Below are 23,531 nucleotides of genomic sequence, written 5' to 3'. Positions count from 1 at the left end.
AGGAAAACTGGCTGTCCTTTTGGAGGGCCTATTCTGCCTTATATCCTTATAACCCACCCCAACAGTGAAAAGACCGATTTTAAACTGCAAATTCCCCCAGGGGGGTCATCCTCCTCTCTCTCTGCCAATGTGGGAAATGAGGTGTCCACCTCCCCTAATCCTAGCTTAGCTAGGGCAATACCTAGCTTACCCACAGAGGTTATCCAACACTTGAGCAATCCTACCATGACCAACAGGGTCAGGGGACCTACTTTGCTTTTGGGCATGGGGTCTGCCTCCCAGGAAAAGTGCAGTGTTGCCATGATGGCCAGCACCCAGCAGAGACTACTGACAGCTGTCAGAACAAAACAATAAGGCCATCATTATGAACATGGAGGCAATCACCGCTCCGCTGGCAGTGCCGGTAAGTCCCGCCAACAGGCTAGCTGTCCGGACCGCCAAATAATGAAGCACATGAGAAACAGCCAGTGGGAAATCCACACACTACCAGCATTGGAGTGCCGACAATGATAGAAGAGGCCTGCCACAAGTTGACGGAAAGGCCCCACCTGCTCAACAAATTATGAAGCACAAGACCGCCATCAGTTCCAGGACGGCAACTACAGCCACCAGACCCAAATAAAAGGAAACACTCACCGTAGGCACACACAGCACACCAAAGCAGACATGGAGAGAGAGTTACAAATAATGCCAGTCCTGCTCCTTGCAATATCCGTCCACGACGTGACCCCTGACGATGACGGTAAGTACTGCATCCTAGTAAACAAGGGAGGAAAGGACACAGTTACACACACATCCACCCCACCCACCCTGCAACGCACTCCAACCCCTCACACCATCACAAGCCACACCCACCAGAATAAGAGTTACTTACCCGACACAAGGCAAATAAAACCTGCCCAAAGTACAAACATGAACACACCACACCCCCGCAAAGAAACAATGAACCACATCTCCATATTGTGCCAACAGCAACTCTGGGCACACAAACTTTAATCGAACATTAAAATGTAATGTTCAAATAAGGCCATTGGCCAGTCCATGATAAATAGGCTGAAGGGCCCAAATGGCCCGAACTTGACTCCCACATGTACACATGGTACTCCACCGTAAAGGGATATCAATGGGGCAGCCACGCACCTCAGATAACAGGGGCGGGGGATGGCGGGGTGGGACTTACATCTGAGAGGGAGGGCTTATGTTTGAGAGGTGGAGGGGTTTGGGTTTGCTCTTGGAAGGTGGGGGAGCAGGCTTGGACTGGGGGTGGCATATAGACCAGTGGCAGCACAGGGCTTCTTCCTCTCTGGGGAATGGACATGGAAATGGGAAGGGCAGACTGGGGCGGACTTAGACGAGGAAGGAGTGGACAGGGCAAGGAGATGTGCACATTTAGGCATGAGACGGGGTGGGACAGTGGGTTTGAACAGGTCAAATTTTTAGGGGCAGCTGGGATAGACATGGAAGAAAGTGTGGAAGTGGAGGTAAAGGCAGTGCTTGTACCTGGTGTAGGTGTGCTGGACATGGATGCAGGTGCTTGTACAATATGCTGAGATGTTGAGGATGTTAGAGTGTCTTGGGAGGAGGGGCGATGGACACAGTGGGACAAGACAGGCTGCCAGTGTACATGGATGTTTTCTCTGTATCTGCAGGTCTGGTGAGTGTGCTTCATGTGTCAGTCAATGTAATTGTGGTGAGTGCAGGTGTGGTGTATAGGGTGGATGACTGGATGTCAGATGTTGTGGTGACTGCAAGAATGGGGCCAGCAGCAGTGATTGAGGGTACAGTGCTTGTGGGTGTGCATGTTGAGGTGACAGACAGGGAGATGGGAGAGGGGGACACACTGGGGGAAGTGGATGTTGGTGTGTGTGCCTTTGTATGTTGGCTGTGTGTATGCCTCTGGTGGGAAGTGTGGGAAGTGTGTTTCTCTGTGTGCTTCTTGTGTGTTGAGGTGTGTGCATGGCTGTCTGAACATGTGCTTGGGATGGGTGAAGGGAGTGGGGTGCTGGAAGGGGTAGAGGTGTTTGGAGGTGGGACGGAAAGACCAGGGACACTGGCTGCTGTAAAAGAGGAGGCCAGAGCCTGAAAAGATCTCTGTAGGCCAGACTGTAGGCCAGACATGGCACCATGAATGTCTTCGAGTATGCATTACATTGCTGCATCTGGGATGCTAGCCCCTGGATGGCATTCACAATGGTTGTCTGCCTTTCAGAGATGGTCCCAGGAGGTCAATAGCCTCCTCCGTGAGGGCAGCAGGGCTGGCTGGGATAGGGGATGAGGTGCTTGGGGCGAAGGAGATGCCCACCTTTCTGGGTGAATGCGCATGGGCAACTGGGTGGTGAGCAACTGGAAGGGTGCTTCCTGTAGTGGGTGCTCTACTGGTTGTAGACTCCCAGGGTCAGCACCTCCTTCGGGATGGCCTTCCAGAGTCCCCTCTTCTGATGGGCTCTGACCTGTATGGGACACACAGAAAAAAAAAACAGAGGTCAGGATATGGCCATTTGATACAGCTGACAATACGTCCCATGGGACGGACACTTCACAGGGTAATTTCACTACCTCACTCACAGTACTTGCCACACAATCTCCACCTGTGCAGTTACATATCGACCACACATGCATACAGGCATCCACCACCATCACATACACCCATGCAAGGCTACCGCCTACTCACCTGCTCCTCTGGTCGCCCATATAACTTGGCATAAAGGGGAAGGACCCAGTCCACCAGCTTTTTCAGCTCCTCTGTGGTGAAGGCTGGGGCCCTTTCCCCTGTGACTTGTGCCATTGGAGTAATCAGAGTCAGGACACAGAAACACACTCAGTGGAGTACTTGCATGCACGGGATCTGGGAATCAAGTGAAATTGGGGTGACGACATGGCGTACGCTCTGCTGCGGTATGCACCAACAACCATGTAAACCAATGAATGGGTGCACAGCGGTGAACACCGCCTTATGCCATGACAACTACTGCCAGTGGAATTAGGTCACTTCCACTCCTTCATCTCTGGATGGAAGGGGCTGCCATTTTGCTAGCACCATGCACTTATTTTCTTGTCATGGGCCACTTCAGGGCTTCAGGTCCCACCACTTTGTTGCCTGCCTGTTCCTCACATCAGTCCAGAGGTATCATTGCATACATGTCCCAGATATTGTATATCATATAAAGTTTGTGTGTGTGACCAACGTATTCTACAGCAGTTATTCAGACACAACATGTTTGGCATGTGTATGTGTGTCCCTCATATGTGTTTTTGCTCCCATAGGTACAGACCTATGTGGCGAGGGAGGGCCCCATCTGTGTGCAGACCTCTTGTTGATTTGGAAATCATGGTAGAACGTCACATCATTGTCACTTACAGACTCAATCGTGCAACAATCCATGACCTATGTGCTTTACTGGATCCTGTACTGAGACCGGCTAATTGGGATCAACATGCCATCCCTACTGAAGTGCAAGTGCTCTCTGTAATCCATTTCTTGGCTATGGGCTCATTTCAGGTGACAGTGAGCATGGGTGCAAGTTTCTCACAGCCAATGTTTAGCCTTGTCTTGTCCAAATTCCTGGATGCTTTTGTACAATATCTGCAATCATGTGGCACGTTTCCCCAAAGGGCTGAACTCCCTGCAATCAAGCCTGAATCTTATGCGTTTGCAAACATTCCCCATGTGATAGGTGCCATTGATGGCACCCACATAGCTCTCATCCCCCCAAGAGTGAATGAACAGGTGTACAGGAACAGGAGGAACTTCCACTCAATTAATATACTATTGGTGTGTACTGCTAACCAGTACATTTCACATGTAAATGCCAGGTTTCAAGGATCAGTTCATGATTCCTTTGTCCTGAGGAACAGCAGTGTTCCACACATGATGAAACAACTACAAGGGAACAGAGGATGGCTTATAGGTGAGTGTGTATGACACCTGATCAGTACATAGCTGACAGCCAGTCTGTCTGCATTTAATGGCACTTTGTTACAGTCCTGTTTTTCCCACTTTTGCAGGTGCTTCTGGCTACCTCAACATGCAATGGCTCCTAAAACATGTGAAAATCCCAGGACAAATGCAGAGAGGAATTATAATGAGGCCCATGGACGCACTAGGAGGGTGATTGAGGGCACTATTGGTCACCTGAAGGCTAGATTTTGTTGCCTCAATCTCTCTGGTGGATCCCTGTGCTATGGCCCTGAGAAGGTGTATAGAATAGTGGTGGCCTGCTGTATGCTGCACAACCTGGCTGTGAGGAGAGCTATCCCCCTACTAGAGGAGGAGGGTGCTGTACATCCAGACCTGCTACCTCTGAGAGGGGATGGGAGTGATGGTGAGGATGAAGAGGGGGAAGATGTCCACTCCAGGAACCAGCTGATCCAACTATAATACCAGTGACTATGAGGTACTGTTCACTGATGATATTGTCTGCACTGCAGAATGTTTGTCTGACTCATTTGTTTGGGGATGTGGGGTCTGTAGTAATTGACACTGTTACCTGAAGAATAAAGTGGCATGTGCCATGGAAACAAACATGGTGTACATTTTGGTTTACTCCAGATGATGTTGTGTGTGGGGTACCATTCCTGAAATAAAAGTATGATGATGGAATTGAATGGCAAATGCATTCACATTTACAATTGAATCTACATAATGACAGGGGACATACAAATTGGTGTAAATGTGTTTTATTTGGTGTCACAAATCCATTGATGCGCTGTACAGTGATTGGGAGTGGGCTAATGGTGGATGTCCATATTAAGTACATGGCCTCAGCGAATGGTGGCAGTGGGTATAGGTCCATATGTTCCTTGCAAGTTGTTAATTTGCTATTGGTGGGTGAGGATGCTAGCACAGTGGCACACTTGGGAGACAGTTCAGGTCAAAGTCACTTCTTTGTAGGAGCCTTGGTCTTGGCAGGTGTTCCAGTGCCATATTTGGGTCTGAGGGCCCATTTGACTGTCTGGTGCTGGGCTGCACAGGTAGGGGTGCTGGTCTCCTATATGTCCTCTACCAGTGCCACCAGACAATTTGCTGCTGCTGATGTAGAGGGCTGGTCTGTGTTCTAGGCATTGGTAGGGGCTTCCAGGTTTGTGGGGGTCTCAGGATGGGTTGGGTAGTGGTGTTGCAGCAGCCCCTGCAATAGTGGCCATGGTGGCATTTAGCTGTTTCCACTGCTTCATGGTATCTTGATGTTGGGCTCTCTGCAGCCTTTAACTCTATTCTAAGGTGGCCAGGATCTGGCCCATCCTGCCTTGTGTATGGTGGTATGCTCCCAGAACCTCAGAGATTACCTCCTGGAATGCAGCATCCATCCTTTGGCATCCCTCCTGGACCACTGATACCCTCCCACTGGGCCTAGCCCCCTGTGCCTGTGTCCCCTGCACAGGTCTTGCAGTCCCACTTGCACTGGGGCCATCATCATCCTGCCTGTTGGTAGGTGATGACTCTGGCCCCTGTACTTGTGGTACGCCAGTCTGTGGCCTGGAGACACTGGTGTTGGGTCGCTTGGCCAGAGCTGATGTCGGTGGCTGGGTATTAGGGTTGTCAGTGGTATCCTGGGTGGGGCTGTTGGAGGAACTGTGTGACGGGCCAGGGTAATCCTCACTGTCCATACTTTCCTCTCCAGTCTCCTGAGTGGGGCCTCTGTCTCCATGTGGGGCACTTGCATTCCTTGGACCTTCCGTCAGGGTGGCATGGGTGGTGGTGCCTGTGGGAGGGAATGGACATGTAAGTTACATGTACTAATTTAAAAAAAGGATGCACAGCTCTGCCCTATTTTGTGCTGTTTATTCCCCTGTCGGGCCATGCAGGGAACTATTGTGGTGTTGTCCTAACATTTTGCATGGAATGTTGAGATGGATTGTGGGTGCAGTGGTGCCATTGTGATTCATTGCAGGGGTAGGTGCTGTGCACACGGGGAGGGATGTGGGCCTGTTAGTGAGTTTGTGGGCATGCAGGGTGACTGGATGTAGTGACTGTGGCCAGGGTAGGGTAGTGGCCCTGGTGGTAGTTGGAGTGGTGGGGTGGTACATGCATTAAAGGTATGGTGGATATGAAGTAATTGTAGATGGCTTACCCGAGTCCTGTCCTACAGTGAGTCCAGTGAGGCCGTCAGGGTGCAGGATGGCCAGTACCTTCTCCTCCTAGTCAGTGTATTCGGGTGGTGTAGGTGGGGGCCCTCCACCAGTCTTCTGGACCGCAATGTTTTGCCTGGATGCCATTGATCACACCTTCCCACGCAGGTCGTTCCATCTCTTGCGGATGTCGTCTCTTGTGTGTGGATGGTTTCTCACTGCATTGACCTTGTTTACTACAGTCTGCCATAACTCCATCTTCCTGGTTATGGGTGTGTGCTGGACCTGTGCCCTGGAGATTTGTGACTCGACCTTCAGTATTTGGTCCACCATTGTTCTTAGCTCCCTATCTATGAAGCAGGGGTACTTAGGGGGTGCAATGGTGTGTGTTGTGGGTGGTGTGTTGTAGGATTATTGATGAGTTTGCTGTTGTGTGGTTGTGTGTGTGAAGTGTGATGTTGCTTTCATTGTATGAGTGTTGTGATATCAATCTCATTCGTCCTATTGGCGATGCAAAGGATTGTGGGGTGTGTATGTGAGTGTTTTATAGTGTTGCAGATGTGTGTCAGGTGTGTGGGTCTCAAGTTTGCCAATGTGTGCAATTCTTGCAGTTGGGTCCACTTGCTGGCCGTGGCCGCCCGTAACGCCAATGGTCATTCGACATCCACTATCCGCCACAGTGATTTGTGCATCATTTTTTGGAGAGCAGGGGATTTGTCTGCTTGGCGGTGGTGGGGTGGGGTGTGCAGCCTTTCCACCATCAAGGGCCCTGGCTGGAGGTAGCAGAATTTTTGGAGGTTTATGGTTTTGGCATCATTATATGGCGGTGTGCTGTTCACTGCCAATGGCGGTCTTCTGTTCACAGTCGCAACGGCGGTCAGTGGTGTTTCCCGCCATGTTCACAATGATTACCTAAGTTCTCCACTGACAGGTGGATGAGCTCCTTTAGGTGCAACTGTGGGGTGCTGGTACCCCTCTTGCTGTTGAGAGTGGGGGGATACCACATCCTGTGGCAGACACCCTTCTTCCACTCTCCCTTCTATTGGTACAGGGGCCACACCCTGCAGCTGGACAGCTGTCTGAATACTTAGGACTTCCATTGGGTCAGGTGAGACCTCACCAGTACAAACTCTGGGCTCCCCCTACTGGGGCTGAAGGCCTTTAGCTTACTGGAACTCTCCTTAAGAGTGGCCTAACCTTCATTTTCTTTTCCTCTTTTCTTGGGGACCCCTGTCTCCTAACTGTAGGGACTGGTTCCACAAGCCTTTGGGTTGGGGGGGCGACTTGAGCAACCATTCCATCTAGGATCAAACTCTACTCTGGGAGGTCATCGCCCAGGATACAATCTAAGTGGAAGTCAGCACTGACCACCACCCTAAAGTCAGTCAAGGATACCCTCCCTCTCTAGGGGCACTATGGCTACAGGTTTGGTGGTGAACTTACCTGTGCCTATGCTGACTCTCCTTGTCTCCCCTGGGACATACATTTGACCTTAGAGTCAGCTTAGATTCCACTAGAAGCGGGTGTAAACTTTGTGAGATACAGTCGGTCAGGATGTGCTCGATAATGATCAAACTGCATAGCCCCTCATAAGTATGTACTTTGTTACCCTGTATCCAGCCCTCTAATGCCTTAGCTGAGGTGTCTACAAGCCATCCTGAGATTGGGTATTGTCCCTCTGGTTGTTCCTAAACGTCATCCTATACTGCTCGTGGTTGAGACGAAACGTCTGAATGAGGCACTTTTTCATATTGGGATAGGACTTTGTCTCATCCTCCCTTAGGGTCAGGAGCCTATCCCTCCCAGATACAGAAATCAACTCCCAAAGTATCAATCCCCAGTACTGGGGCTGGAATGTCTTCATCCTGAGAATCCTCTCAAAGGCTGCCAACCACTTGTCTATGTCATCCCCCTCTCGATAAGCAGCAACCACCTCTTTGGGTAGTCTGGGACAAAATCCACCACCTCAACTTCTCTGTCACTGCCACCATCTCTTTCTTCACTCTTTGCCCACTTCTTCTTCCCTAGGGCCAATATGTCTGCCTCCAAAGCTATGAGAGCTATCTGGATCTCAAGTTCCCTCTCCCTGATGTCCAGTTCTGCTTATTCTTAGTCTGATGCCACAGATACTCCCTTCCCACTATCTCTGGATCAGGCCCTTGCTGCTGAAATCATAGATAGGCAATCCTCCTCCTCCTCTTCGAGGCTTGAGAGAACATCTTACCCCACCCTTCCTACCACTGACGCTTTCTCCGCCTCCATCTGCACTATCCAGTCATCAAGTGACTTGAGCATCACAGTCTTCCTAAGGTGGTTAGCAGCAGGCAATCCCCTCTTTGTGCACAACACCCTAAGCTCAGCTGCGGTAAATGTGAATAGGCTAGCCAGATCAAGCTCCATGGTCTCCCTTAAGTTTTGTGCCACTTGAAACTTTGGCACCAATTGATCAGAACAATTTAGAAAAATCAAACATGAAGTTATTAAAACAATTAGCCCAAATCTGAAAAATCTAAAATAATTTTGCTCTAGGTCAGTTTAGGGGATTTGTCACTTATTTCACTCAAACTGTATTGTGATTTTAAGCACAAGTACTGGATCCCACCACTGCACACTAGAAATGTTGGAAAGCAGATTATTGGTAAGGGCAGGTAAGTAACTACACTTAGCAATAGGCCCCAACAAGGTCCAGTTATGTCTCAATAAATTAATCTTAGCTCACCCCATGGTAGCTTGGCAATGAGCGACAAGGCTTAACTTAGGAGACAGGTGTGTAAAGCTTAAAAATCACAAAACTGTCAATAAGTAAAACACAAAACACAATAAAAATCCACCTCCAATTTATAAAATAGTTTTTAAAAATTATACCAAAATGATTCAAATTGGAAAGGGGAACCGGAGATATGAATTGTTAAGGAATAAGGCCCATATTTATACTTTTTGAGCGCCGCATTTGCGTCATTTTTCAACGCAAAAGCGGCGCAAACTTAAAAAATCCAATTGTATTTTGTAAGTTTGCGACGTTTTTGCGTCAAAAAGCGGCGCAAATGCGGCGCTAAAAAAGTATAAATATGGCCCTAATCCTCAGGATATCTGGTTGTGCCTTGACCAGGGCAAAGTCAAAATTTCAGGCCAACCGTGATGGAGCCCTGCTCGGCCATAGCAAGCAAGAGGCCTCAGTCAAAAGTTTACCTTCGGACTTAGGGCCTCATTACAAGTTTGGCAGTCCTGTGAATGTCATGTTGGCGGTCGGACCACCAACAGGCTGGCAGAGAAGACTGGCAGTTAATGATTATTGCATTGATCCCACGGTCGCAGCCAAAGCACTGCTGGCACTGCCAAGGCGATCAAACTGCCTCTGACGACTGGAACCACCAGCAGGCCTACAGAAACAATTTTCCCGTCTGACCTATTATGAGGTTTCACACTGCCAAGATTTCTGTTGTGGTCGAACCACCTCAAAAACCCAGGCGGAAACCAATTGTATAAAAGGAAACACTCACCGTCAGGAAACCACACTCCACCGGAGTCACCATGGAACCAGGACTAGGGGGGTCATTCTGACCTCAGCGGTAAAAGGCCCTTACCGCCGGTCAGAAGTCCTCCATTCTACCGCCGCGGCCGCGGTAAACCGCCACGGTCATTCTGACCCACAACGGCGGAACCGCCAAAATCCCGACATCCAAGGAAGGCCGCCACATCAGCGGGCCGCGGAAAACTGGAGATGACCAAACCTCCACCGTCACGCCAACACAAACACGCCCATGCCATTCTGACCCACGAATCCACGCGGCGGTCTTTCAACCGTGGTATTCCATTGGCGGGACACACTGCTGCGGTCAAAATACACACACAGCTCCAAAACACTGCCACATTGGACAATGTGAAATACACACACCTGACACACATACAAACAACACTCCCACACATCCAACCAACTATAAAACACACACCCACATCACCCACAAACCCCTACGACCGAAGATCATAGACGAAGGAGAGAGAGACACATCACAGAATAGAGAGCTACATCACACAGAGGCACACTACACCATCACACACACCACATAGAAGCACAAAGCACCACACACCAACACACTCTTCACCATATACACCACCCCACACCTCATCCACACCACCCCATGGCACCCCAAAGGCACCCACGCTTTTTGGACCAAGAATTCCGGGTCATGGTGGAGGAGATCATAAGAGTCGAACCCCAGCTCTTCGGCTCACAGGTGCAGCACACCACTATAGCCAGGAAGGCGGAGCTATGGCAGCGGATCGTGGACAGGGTAAACGCGGTGGGACAGCATCCCAGAAATCGAGAGGACATCCGCAAACGTTGGAACGACTTACGGGGAAAGGTGCGCTCGATGGTCTCGCGACACAACATCGCAGTGCAGAAGACTGGCGGGGGACCCCCACCCACACCACCCGAATTCACAGCATGGGAGCAAGAGGTACTAAACATCCTGCATCCTGATGGCCTCGCTGGAGTACACGGAGGAATGGACTCTGGTAAGTACAATCTCAACTACTTCACCCCCCCCCAGCATGCCAACCCCCACCACCACCCTCACCTCCAACCCCCATCACACATCCTCCCTGAGAATGTCTCCCCAGCACAACCCACCCAACACCAACCCCTGCATGCCACCACAAACTATGGACACCCATCACCTAAACATGACCACTGCACATACCCCCCCCCCCAACACCCCCACAACACCTCCCCCAAGGGAATGACAGCACTGGGGGACAAGGGCACCCATAAATCGCACACAATAGCACACACAGAAACAATAACCATACTCTCTTACCCCATGCAGGACCCGAACGCCAACACACCGGCCAGGAGGGTCCAGAAATGTCCACCCTCCCCCTAAGAGGCACCCAGTGATGACAGCAGCTCTGTCGACCTGGAACCTGACGACCAGCCCGGACCATCGGGGACCTCTGGACAGTCGGTTCCCCACACACAGGCCACAGCAGACCCAACCCCCTCTGGGAACAACAGCACAGCTCCCACCCAGCGGGCCCATGGCTCTGTCTCTAGGACAGGTCAATCAATGGTGTGTCTGCCACTACAGGGCCCCCAGGCTAACCCACCACCCCAACAACAACAGGGACCTGGGGGCAGTGGTAGTGGGCACACCGTCCAGGGGACAGAGTCCGGGGGAAACAGGGCAACTCGGAGGGCTGCTGTGCGACAGGGGGGGGAGGAGAGGCCCAGGGAACCGACTCTCCAAGAGGCCCTCACCACCATCATGGCAGCCTACCACCGCTCACAAGAGACGATGGCGACGGTACTGGCCAGGTTCCAGGAGATCCAGGCACAGCAGGAGGAACGCTACATGGGGTTCAACAATCATCTCACCAACATCTCTACCGCCATGGGAGCCTAGTCCAGGCCCTCCACCGGATAGAAGACACGTTGCGGGACCATGTGGCACCACACAGGGCCCCTGTCACTAGCTCGGACCAGGAACAGCCTACCACCTCCGCCGGCGGTAGTGGACAGGAGGCCCCACCACAACGACAGGCCACCAGAACCCCACCTCCTGCTGAAGAAAAACCACCCCGCAAGAGGAGCCTGAGATCAAAAAAATCGACAGAGTAGGATGTCAAGACCCCCGCCAGCATGAGACACCCCCTGAAGTCATCCCACTGTCCCACATTGCCACCCTGTCCAAACTTGAACTGCTCCTGCTCCATCCTTCCACAGGCATATGGACAATGCACCTGTGAGACTGAGAACTGGACTCTGCCATGGACATTACTCCACCCCCACCCATCACCGTGTTTATATTATGTACCATTATCTAGCACCAAAAATAAATCACTCAATGCACTGAAATCATGCTGGAGTCAGGCTGTATTATTTACAAATGTAAAACACATTACCAATCAATTATGTTCTGTAAACTTTGTGCTGAACACATACCGAGATCAATAAGCATTAGTCCATGGGCTAACCAAGCAGAAGTCACGCAGTGGGTCATACAGCACTGAAAAGGGAAGGGAGAATCAAACATCAGTTTCAAATAACTGGGGGGTCATAGACAAAGTTGAGAAAAACGAGGCAGTCAGGAAAATTAAAATGGCGTGTGTGATTCTTACCTGTGTGCTACTGAAAATACTGTTGGATAACTATGTCCCTGTTGTCTGGGTCGTCCTCTGAGTCTTCCTCCTCTTCACTCTCCACAGGCTCTACAGCTGCTTCAACACCACCATCTGGACCATCCTCCTGCAGGAAAGGCACCTGACGTCGCAATGCAAGATTGTGAAGCATACAGCAGGCCAAGATGATCTGGCACACCTTCTTTGGTGAGTACATCAGGGATCCCCCTGTCATATGCAGGCACCTAAACCTGGCCTTCAGGAGGCCAAAGGTTCTTTCAATGACCCTCCTAGTTCGCCCATGGGCCTCATTGTACCGTTCCTCAGCCCTGGTCCGGGGATTCCTCACTGGGGTCAATAGCCAAGGCAGGTTGGGGTAACCAGAGTCACCTATTAGCCACACACGTTGTCTCTGTAGCTGTTCCATCACAAAAGGGATGCTGCTATTACGCATCACATATGCGTCATGCACTGACCCAGGGAACTTGGCATTCACATGGGAGATGTACTGGTCAGCCAAACAGACCACCTGGACGTTCATAGAATGGTAACTCTTCCTGTTTCTGTACACCTGCTCATCGTCTTTTGGGGGGACTAAGGCTACATGGGTCCCATCAATGGCACCAATTATGTTGGGAATATGTCCAAGGGCATAAAAATCACCCTTCACAGTGGGCAAATCAACCTCCTCTGGGAATATACTGTAACTCCGCATGTGTTTCGTCAGGGCAGACAACACTCTAGACAACACCTTAGAAAACATTGGCTGAGACATTCCAGATGACATGGCCACTGTTGTCTGGAATGAGCCACTTGCAAGAAAATCAAGGACTGACAGCACCTGCACCAGAGGGGGAATTCCTGTGGGTTGGCGGATGGGGGACATCAGGGCTGGCTCCAGCTGGGCACACAGTTCATGGATGGTGGCACGGTCAAGTCGGTATCGTAGTATGATGTGGTGTTCTTCCATTGTCGACAGGTCCACCAGCGGTCGGTACACGCGAGGATTCATCCTTCTCCTCGCAAATCCCAGCTGACGGTGCCTAGGAAGGACAACATGGAGCACAGAGTCAAGATAATCACTGGTACGTTCACCACTGCTTGCATGGCACACGGTTATCTAGGTATTGAAAGGCATGTATGTGTGGCAATGCCAGGCCTAGGCCTGTGTGTCGCAGTAGAGATTATGCCATGTGGGCCCTTGAAATGGCGGCTGCCTGACCTGTGAAGTGGGACAATGGGATGTGAGGTCACTGCGCTGGCGGAGCACACCGTGGCGGTAGGCGGTCGAAGACCGCTATACGGAGCCGCATTGGATAACATTGAAGCCTATGGGTTTCAGGAGCCAATGACGATGTGCGCCGGCGGTCGCGGTACGCACCGCCGCGGTACGCACCGCCGCGGGCGTGACCGCCATTTTCTATCTGCTTAATCACTGGAGACCTGATCATCCACAGGAGAGGACCTATACTGCAAGTGCTGCTGTGAACTCGGTCTGGAAGTGACAATGGCTGCTGCGACTGGGGAAAGGGCCCCTGCCTTCACGTCTGAAGAGTTGGAGAAGCTCGTGGATGGGGTCCTCCCCCAGTATGCGTTACTCTACGGTCCTCCAGACCAACAGGTGAGTACACCGGGTGCACATGGAATGGGCGATGCCTGTGTGGAGTGGGGTGGATGTAAGTTGGTGGGGTGGGGGGCGAATGAGGAGTGCAACGCACGACAGATGAGAGCATGTGCTATATTGCAAGGTTGGGGAGGGGGGGGCAATCACATCTAACATGCAGTAAGTTGATGATTGTTTCCTTCCCACCCTGTACATGTCACATAGGTCAGCGCCCATCAGAAAGTCGGGATTTGGCGTGCCATCGCCAAGGAAGTCCGGGCCCTGGGGGTCCACGTCAGACGGGGCACCCACTGCCGCAAGAGGTGGGAGGACATCCGCCGCGGAACCAGGAAGACCGCCGAGTCACTGCTGGGGATGGCCTCCCAACCTAGGAGGGGTGCCAGTCGTACCCTGACCCCCCTGATGTCCCGGATCCTGGCGGTGGCCTACCCGGAGTTGGATGGGCGCTTGAGAGCATCACAGCAGACACGAGGGGGTGAGTATCAGCACATTCAGCTATCTTTCTGCGCAGTGGAGGCGTCTGGGTGGGGGAGGAGGGTTGGGGATGACAGTAGGCCAGGGCGCTTTCTGTAGTGTAGTCCTCTCCCTTAGGCATGGCCCTGTGCTCCCGGCCCCCACCTCCGTAGGGTGACAAGTCCAGCTATTGATGGTCCAGCCTCACACATGTGCGTGCTTGTCGTCTCCTGACCTGTTGTCCGAGTCAGAAGTACTGAGAAGTGTGCCCCGAATGCGCGGCTTAGTGCATGCGGCTCCTGTGTCTGTCCTTTCCGCCAACGGTGTTGACATTGCATGCACTCAACCAGGTCTTCTCTTTCTCCCCCCACCCTTCTTCTTCATCTTCTTGTGCATGTGTGCATTAGCATCATCAGGCGGAGGAGATTTGGCATCGGAGCACGAGGGAGCTGCAAGCCACAAGGCCCCGGTGGGCACAGGAACAGACACCGAGGGCCCAAGTGAGCCGGAGGGCGAGGGGAGCACCACGACGGGGACCGCTGGTGAGAGCAGCGACAGCGACACGTCCTCGGATGGGAGCTCCCTAGCGGTGACGGCAACATCCGGGCCCCCCGCCTCTACAGGTACAGCCGCCACCCAGCGCACCAGCCCCGCCCTCCCAGCAGCCCCTCAGCCTACGCTCCGTGCCCGCTCACCCAAGAAGGCGGGCGTCTCCTTCGCCCCAGGCACCTCAGCCCCTGCCCCTGTTACCCCTGCTGCCCTCAGTGAGGAGGTCATTGATCTCCTCAGGACACTCATTGTTGGGCAGACTACCCTTTTGAATGCCATCCAGGGGGTAGAAAGGGAGGTGCATCGGAGCAATGCCTACCTGGAGGGCATTCATTCGGGTCAGGCTGCCCATCAACGATCGTTCAATGCTCTGGCCTCAGCACTGACGGCAGCCATTGTCCCTGTTTCCAGCCTCCCTCTTCTGACTGCCTCCACCCTGTCTCTGTCTCCTGTTCCTCAGCCTATCCCATCCACACCATCTGACCAGCCTGCACACACCTCAACACCCAAGGGCAGCTCATCCAGACACAAGCACCACAGATCCCACAAACACTCACCCAAGCAACACACAGATGCAGACATCCCAACAGTCACTACCACCCCGGTGTCCCCCTCCTCCTCATCTCCCTCCTCCCTCCCTGTGACGTCTCCACTCACACCTGCATGCACACCAACATCAGCCAGTGCTTCCATCACCACCACACCCTCCTGTACAGTCCGCACACGTGCAGTCACCACCCTCACTGCCATTTACACGTCCCCTGTGTCCTCTCCCACTGTGTCTGTCACCACCCCTTCCAAGACACACAAACGCAGGCAGACACCCACCCAACAGACATCCACCTCACAACAGCCTACAGCACCTGCACCTTCACCCAATGACAGCACACCTGACTCTCCTACAACCACATCCTCTTCCTCCACTTCCATCTCCACTTCTCCTACCTTTTACCTTGGCCCTAAAAAACTTTTCCTGGCTAATCTTGACCTCTTCCCCTCCGATGACCTACCCCCTCCATCTGCAAAGAGTCCCAAGAGCACCACAGCCACCACCAGCCCAACTTCGGGAGTCACTGTTGTGCATGGGTTCTGGAGCCCACCCTTTGCCAGCAGTGACACCTCCATCAGCAGCAAGGACACATCCAGCCCCCCCCCCGGCAAGAGGACCAGGAAACACAAGGGCCGCCGTGCGAAGACTGACACGGCTGCCCCCAAGGAGCAGAGTTCGCCCACTTCACCAGCCACAACGTCTAGGGGAGGCAAGGGCCCGAGAGCCCCATCTAAGGAGCGTAAAGGCAGCAGGGCGGAGACGTCAGCCAGCAGGAGCGCAGAGCAGGTGGGCCCCACATGCCACATCCCAGCTGGAAAGGAGGACACCAAAGGGCCCAGGACTCCGTCACCGAAGGGCCCAGGAACATCACTGCCGGAGGGCGTCTGAGCATGGAGTCCAGGCCAGGTCTGGCTCCCTTGAACCTACTGGATGTGCACCGCTGAACAGGGCCCGCCGTGCAGAAGAGCACCGCTGAACAGGGCCCGCCGTGCAGAAGAGCACCGCTGAACAGGGCCCGCCGTGAAGATAGGCACCGCTGAACAGGGCCCGCCGTGCAGAAGAGCACCGCTGAACAGGGCCCGCCGTGAAGATAGGCACTGCTGAACAGGGCCCGCCGTGCAGAAGAGCACCGCTGAACAGGGCCCGCCGTGCAGAAGAGCACCGCTGAACAGGGCCCGCCGTGAAGATAGGCACCGCTGAACAGGGCCCGCCGTGCAGAAGAGCACCGCTGAACAGGGCCCGCCGTGCAGAAGAGCACCGCTGAACAGGGCCCGCCGTGCAGAAGAGCACCGCTGAACAGGGCCCGCCGTGAAGATAGGCACCGCTGAACAGGGCCCGCCGTGCAGAAGAGCACCGTTGAACAGGGCCAGCCGTGAAGATAGGCACCGCTGAACAGGGCCCGCCGTGCAGAAGAGCACCGCTGAACAGGGCCCGCCGTGCAGAAGAGCACCGCTGAACAGGGCCCGCCGTGAAGATAGGCACCGCTGAACAGGGCCCGCCGTGCAGAAGAGCACCGCTGAACAGGGCCCGCAGTGCAGAAGAGCACCGCTGAACAGGGCCCGCAGTGAAGATAGGCACCGCTGAATAGGGCCCGCCGTGCAGAAGAGCACCGCTGAACAGGGCCCGCCGTGAAGATAGGCACCGCTGAACAGGGCCCGCCGTGCAGAAGAGCACCGCTCCGCTGGGCCCTTCCTGTCAAGCACCGCTCCGCTGGGCCCCTTCATCTCAAGCACCGCTCCGCTGGGCCCCGCCGTCTCAAGCACCGCTCCGCTGGGCCCCTTCATCTCAAGCACCGCTCCGCTGGGCCCCTTCATCTCAAGCACCGCTCCGCTGGGCCCCGCCGTCTCCAGCACCGCTCCGCTGGGCCCCGCCGTCTCAAGCACCGCTCCGCTGGGCCCCTTCATCTCAAGCACCGCTCCGCTGGGCCCCGCCGTCTCCAGCACCGCTCCGCTGGGCCTCTTGATCTCAAGCACCGCTCCGCTGGGCCCCTTCATCTCAAGCACCGCTCCGCTGGGCCCCGCCCTCTCAAGCACCGCTCCGCTGGGCCCTTCCTGTCAAGCACCGCTCCGCTGGGCCCTTCCTGTCAAGCACCGCTCCGCTGGGCCCCTTCATCTCAAGCACCGCTCCGCTGGGCCCCGCTGTCTCCAGCACCGCTCCGCTGGGCCCCGCCGTCTCAAGCACCGCTCCGCTGGGCCCTTCCTGTCAAGCACCGCTCCGCTGGGCCCTTCCTGTCAAGCACCGCTCCGCTGGGCCCCGCCGTCTCAAGCACCGCTCCGCTGGGCCCCGCCGGCTCCAGCACCGCTCCGCTGGGCCCTTCCTGTCAAGCACCGCTCCGCTGGGCCCCTTCATCTCAAGCACCGCTCCGCTGGGCCCATTCATCTCAAGCACCGCTCCGCTGGGCCCGCCGTCTCAAGCACCGCTCTGCTGGGCACTGGCGTCTCAAGCACCACGCCGCTGGACCCCGCCATCTCAAGCACCGCTCCGCTGGGCCCCTTCATCTCAAGCACCGCTCCGCTGGGCCCCTTCATCTCAAGCACCGCTCCGCTGGGCCCCGCCGTCTCCAGCACCGCTCCGCTGGGCCCCGCCCGTCTCAAGCACCGCTCCGCTGGGCCCCTTCATCTCAAGCACCGCTCCGCTGGGCCCCTTCATCTCAAGCACCGCTCCGCTGGGCCCTTCCTGTCAAGCACCGCTCCGCTGGGCCCCTTCATCTCAAGCACTGTTTATGGTTCACTGTGCCCACCATGCCTCCTCCTTGACCAGTGGAGACTGTTATCCACTTGAGAGACTGTGGCTTTGCACTCCCCAGGATGGTACAGTGGGCAAGCCACCCACTGTAGAGACTTGAGAGACTGTGGCTTTGCACTCCCCAGGATGGTACAGTGGGCAAGCCACCCACTGTAGAGACTTGAGAGACTGTGGCTTTGCACTCCCCAGGATGGTACAGTGGGCAAGCCACCCACTGTAGAGACTTGAGAGACTGTGGCTTTGCACTCCCCAGGATGGTACAGTGGGCAACCCACCCACTGTAGAGACTTGAGAGACTGTGTCTTTGCACTCCCCAGGATGGCACAGTGGGCATGGTGGCCCCTTCGTGGATCTTGCGTAGTGGACTCATGTGGCTGTGGTGCCCCCCCTTCCCTTCCCCCTGAGGTGCCTGTAGTATTTTAATCAGATGCCCCTGCAGTGTTCTCTCCAAAGGACTCAGGTCTCCTGTGTGGGCTTTGCCCTTGTGTCGCTACACTGTAGCCCACGGACTGTTCCATTTGACTTGGATGTAGCGGACTAATTGCCTCGGCTCGCCATGGCAGTGTGTATAGTATTATTTTGTTATGGATATTTTGCATAGTTGCCGATACGTCTCAGATTCTATTTTTTATATAAAAATTTGGTTCACAATTTAATTATGTCTTTGCATTTTTCAGGGGGGTTTGGGTGGTGTCACTGTGCATTGTTGCTCTGCATTGGTGTGTACATAGTTTGGGGGGGTGGGGGTCGCATATGTGTGTGCCCGTAACCTTTCGTCCTCCCCCCTCCCGTGTCGTAGGTGCAGTACTCACCTTTGTCGTCTGCGCCGGAGTTCGTACTCGTGGTAGATGAGCAGGTAGACGAGTGCAGGTAGGATGTTTAATTCGGGTTCCATGCTGTCCTCCGTACTCGTGGAGTGTGTTTTGGTGAGCGTTTTCCCGTCCGTAGTCTGTTTCAGCCGTGTTTTTATCGGCGGGGCTGCCGCCCCGGAAAAGGTGGCGGATTGGTGAGTTGTGATAGTGTGGGAGGTACATTGACTGCCGCCTGCCTGTTGGCGGTGACCGCTGCGCTGTTTGTCTGTACCGCCGTGGCGGTCGGAGTGTTAATGTGGCGGGCTGTGTTGGCGGTTCCCACCAGGGTCAGAATTCCATTTTTTGGACCGCCGGCCTGTTGGCGGGTTGGCCGCCGCTTTATCACCGACCGTCAGGGTTAGAATGACCCCCTAGATGTCATCCTGCTGATCCTGCTCAGTGAAATACAACTGAATCTTCGCCACCACTGACAACAACAACCGTAAGTACACACACTCACCTGTAGCAGCTGTAAATTGACAAATTTTGTACAGTTGCATAACATAACAGAGGGAAGGGGGTGCGAGGGCAGCACTCACACGTACCAGTACACTAACATGCACACTCACATACAACTACAAAGACACAGATATAGCACACATTCTGCAGCCACCACACACACCACACGTCAAGAACACACATTCACGGCAACACAGCACAGGCCCAGTCACACAGAAGACATTACAACATAACAAAACGTCACAACAACATCACAACTGCAACATCACAAACACACTGGCAAGCACTTACAACTGACATTAGACAGGGAAACATGACACATACAATACAATGGACAACCAACAAGGAACAAACACACACAATTACACAATCATACAACTTACCAATTGACACACACATCACACACACCGCACATTGTACCAATCAAAGCATGCACAATACACACACACTCACACAGTCAAAGCACACAAAGACACACACCATAACAACAAACACATGTCAACACACACCACACAATACCATCACAAGAACATGTCTGCTACATACACATGCTCATCACACTACACACACCCAATCCTTGGGGGACAAAAGGACTGCACACACCATCACATACTGCCACTCAATACATGAAGCACAAGAAACACACACACAAATACTCGCACACAACCAATGCCAGCCAGGAACAACTCAAATCTAGGAAAGAAAATGCAGGACAAAGATGTAACCAAATAACCAAAATTAAATAAGAAGAAAGTCAAAGGCTATAGGCGGCTCCATAGTCTTCTGATTGTGCACCAAAGGCACATAATAGTGTCTAAACTTGACTACTGACTGCCATGTAACCTCCAGAGGTAAAGGCATCAAGGGGGCAGGCAGGCACTAAGGGAAGACCTTTGGGATGGAAGGGGGTTTGGGCTTAGGCATGGGAGGTGAGGTTTGGGCTTTGGCATGGGAGGGGGATTTAGGCTTGGGGAAGGCTGGCTGTTCTTGGAAGGAGTTAACTTCTTGGCAGGGGGAGGGGCAGGGATACTGGTGGGGAGCAGGGGAGGCCATGTAGGTGGAAGGGATTGCCTTGGGGAGGGAAACTGAGGGACATATTTAAGAAAAGTGGCATTGCGCACAGTGCAGCACCATTTTTCTTGTGCCCCTCAGCACCCCACCTACCGCCACCATGTGTGCGCTGTATTTAAAATACGGTGCATCAAGGCACAGGGTAGGGGGCAAAAGCATCATGTTTTACACTATTGATGTACTCTGCAGGAGCAGAGCCAGAATTTTGGCATTACTCCTGCAGGATACATAGGGGCCCATTATAATCAATAGCATGCCCCCTGTTAATGCCTGCTTTGAGCAGGCATTAAAAGTGCAAAAAAAATGGTGAGAGGAAGTCTCTTAGATATTCTTGCACCATGTTTTTGCCACCCAAAGGTAAGAACACCCGGTTTGCATACATTATGCCTGGTGTGCATTGCACAACTTTGTAAATATGGCACTACATTCCTGTGCCATGTCTTTTTTTTGGCTATTTGGAGTAGTCGGCACTTAGGCCTTCATAACTTTGTGTCTACATAAGTTACTGTTTTGCTTTCACTAATGACCGAGCTGACAAAAATCTCTGGAATGCACTTCTCAGTTGAAAGAGGACGTTTATTACTATTTCACCATGAGATCCAAAAAGGATATTAGCATGTTGAAAGCACATGTTTAATAATACTCACAGCAATGAAAGGAAAATATACCAAAATCATTCTCCACTGCAATGTACACAGTAAATATATGTATTTATATTATTCTGCAAAGCAAATAATGAAGTAAAAATGCATCACCGTCGGTCCTGCCAAGCTCTTTATCTTTCTCATGCCAGCAAGACAATGACCCCGTTTGACTGCGAGAAAGAAATCGCCACCCTCACGGGACAGTAATCAGGCATTCAACATCTAGGATCCTGATTGAGGCCACTCTCCCTCTCTCACTGTTGCATTGAGTCTTTTTATATATTAAAAAAACAAATGGAGCTTTCTGGAAAAACACCCTCATTTAGCAATTCAAACATGCAAGCTAGTTTAGGTATGCTTTGAAAATAACACGTTGGAGTTTGGCCACAATCCAATGGTGTCAAATCAAAACAAGGCAGTTCCCTGCCGTCTGAGTACTTCCTTCTCAACCAAAGCCCTTGGTGAGAAAAAGCACACAAACAAGCACAATTTACAATGTGGAAAAGTACGATCAGCTTTTAACATGGCAGTGTCTAATGCTACAATAAAGTCAATAGGCAGTTAAACTGAATACAAAATGTAGTCAAAATACAGCTATATATATTTATTTTTAAATGGGATAAAGGGCAGCAGAAGAAAGCTTGTAGATTTTCCCTGAAAATGACATCAACAAATGGTTTGTGGTGCTAAAATATCCATCTTCCCAGATCTCAGGAACAGGCAGACTTGAACCAGAAAACCCAATTGTTTAACACAATGTTGGCATTTTACTGGACATACCCCATTTTTACATTTTTGTGTGTTTTCAGCCTCCTTCCAGTTAGTGACAGAAATGGGTGTGAAAGCAATGCTGGACCCCGGACAGCTAAACAGTTCTGAAAAGCAGTCACAATTCTGAATTCAGTAAGGGGTCAGTTCTGTAGATCATTCAAGGTTTTCCTACAGAAAGTAACAGCTAAAATCAAAAATATTGAAATTGAGGTGAAAAAAGATCAATTTCTGTCCACGTTTTCTTCTATACATTTTTCCAGCTATGGCAGATTCTTGAAAGCAATATATTGTTATGTCTGATGGACTATTCTGGTTGAAGGGATATATAGGGCTTGTAGGCTCATCAAGAACCCTAGGTACCAAGAGCCAATAAAGGAGCTGCACCAAGCTATGAGTTTTCATTGTATATCGCGTATACAGCAATTCATTTGGTGAAATATAAAGAGTGAAAAATAGGTATCAAGGAAACCTTTATATTTCCAAAATGGACACAAGATTAGGTGTTGACAAGCAGTAGTTATTTGCACATCTCTGAATTCCTGGGTCCCCATACTAGCATGTGAACTACAGGGCATTTCTCAAATAGACACATTTTTTACACACCGTCTAACATTTGGATGGAAAAAATTTAGAGAAATACAAGGGGCAATAACACTTGTTCTGCTATTCTATATTTCCACAAGTCTCCCGATAAAAATGGTACCTCACTTGTGGGGTTAGGCCTAGGACAGGAAACGCAACATGGACACATCACATTTTTACATTGAAATCTGACATGTTTTTTTGGAAAGTGCTTAGCTGTGGATTTTTGCTGCTAGCTCAGCCGGCACCTACGAAAACCCACCAAACCAGTAAATTTTTTAAAACTAGTCTCCTGGAGGAATCTAGGATGGGCTGCCTTGTTGGGCTCTCACCAGGCTCTCTTACCCAGAATCCTTTGCAGACCTCAAAATTAGGCAAAAAAACATTTTTTTCTCACATTTCGGTGATAGAAAGTTCTGGAATCTGAGAGGAGCCACAAATTTCCTTCCACCCAGCATTTGCCCAAGATTCCTGATAAAAATGGTACCTCACTTATGTTCATAGGCCGAGTGTCCACGACAGGCAATGTCCCAAAAATGCAACATGGAAACATTAAGGCGGTCATTCTGACCGCGCCATGCGGTTACCGCCGAATGACCGCCCCGCGGTCAAAAGACTGCGGCGGCCATTCCAACTTTCCCGCTGGCCCGGCGGGCGACTGCCAAAAGGCCGCCCGCCGGCCCAGCGGGAAAGCCCCTGCAACGAGGAAGCCGGTTCCGAATGGAGCCGGCGGAGTTGCAGGGGTGCGACGGGTGCAGTGGCACCCGTCGCGATTTTCACTGTCTGCAAAGCAGACAGTGAAAATCTGTATGGGGCCCTGTTAGGGGGCCCCTACACTGCCCATGCCAGTGGCATGGGCAGTGCAGGGGCCCCCAGGGGCCCCACGACACCCGTTCCAGCCATCCTGGTTCTGGCGGTGGAAACCGCCAGAAACAGGCTGGCGGGAAGGGGGTCGGAATCCCCATGGCGGCGCTGCAAGCAGCGCCGCCATGGAGGATTCCCTGGGCCAGGGGAAAACCGGCAGGAAACCGCTGGTTCACCTTTTC

Source organism: Pleurodeles waltl, chromosome 8 (genome assembly GCF_031143425.1).
Source record: "Pleurodeles waltl isolate 20211129_DDA chromosome 8, aPleWal1.hap1.20221129, whole genome shotgun sequence".
Taxonomy (NCBI): domain Eukaryota; kingdom Metazoa; phylum Chordata; class Amphibia; order Caudata; family Salamandridae; genus Pleurodeles; species Pleurodeles waltl.
The sequence above is the reverse complement of the archived record's forward strand: the minus strand, read 5'-3'. Positions refer to the sequence as shown.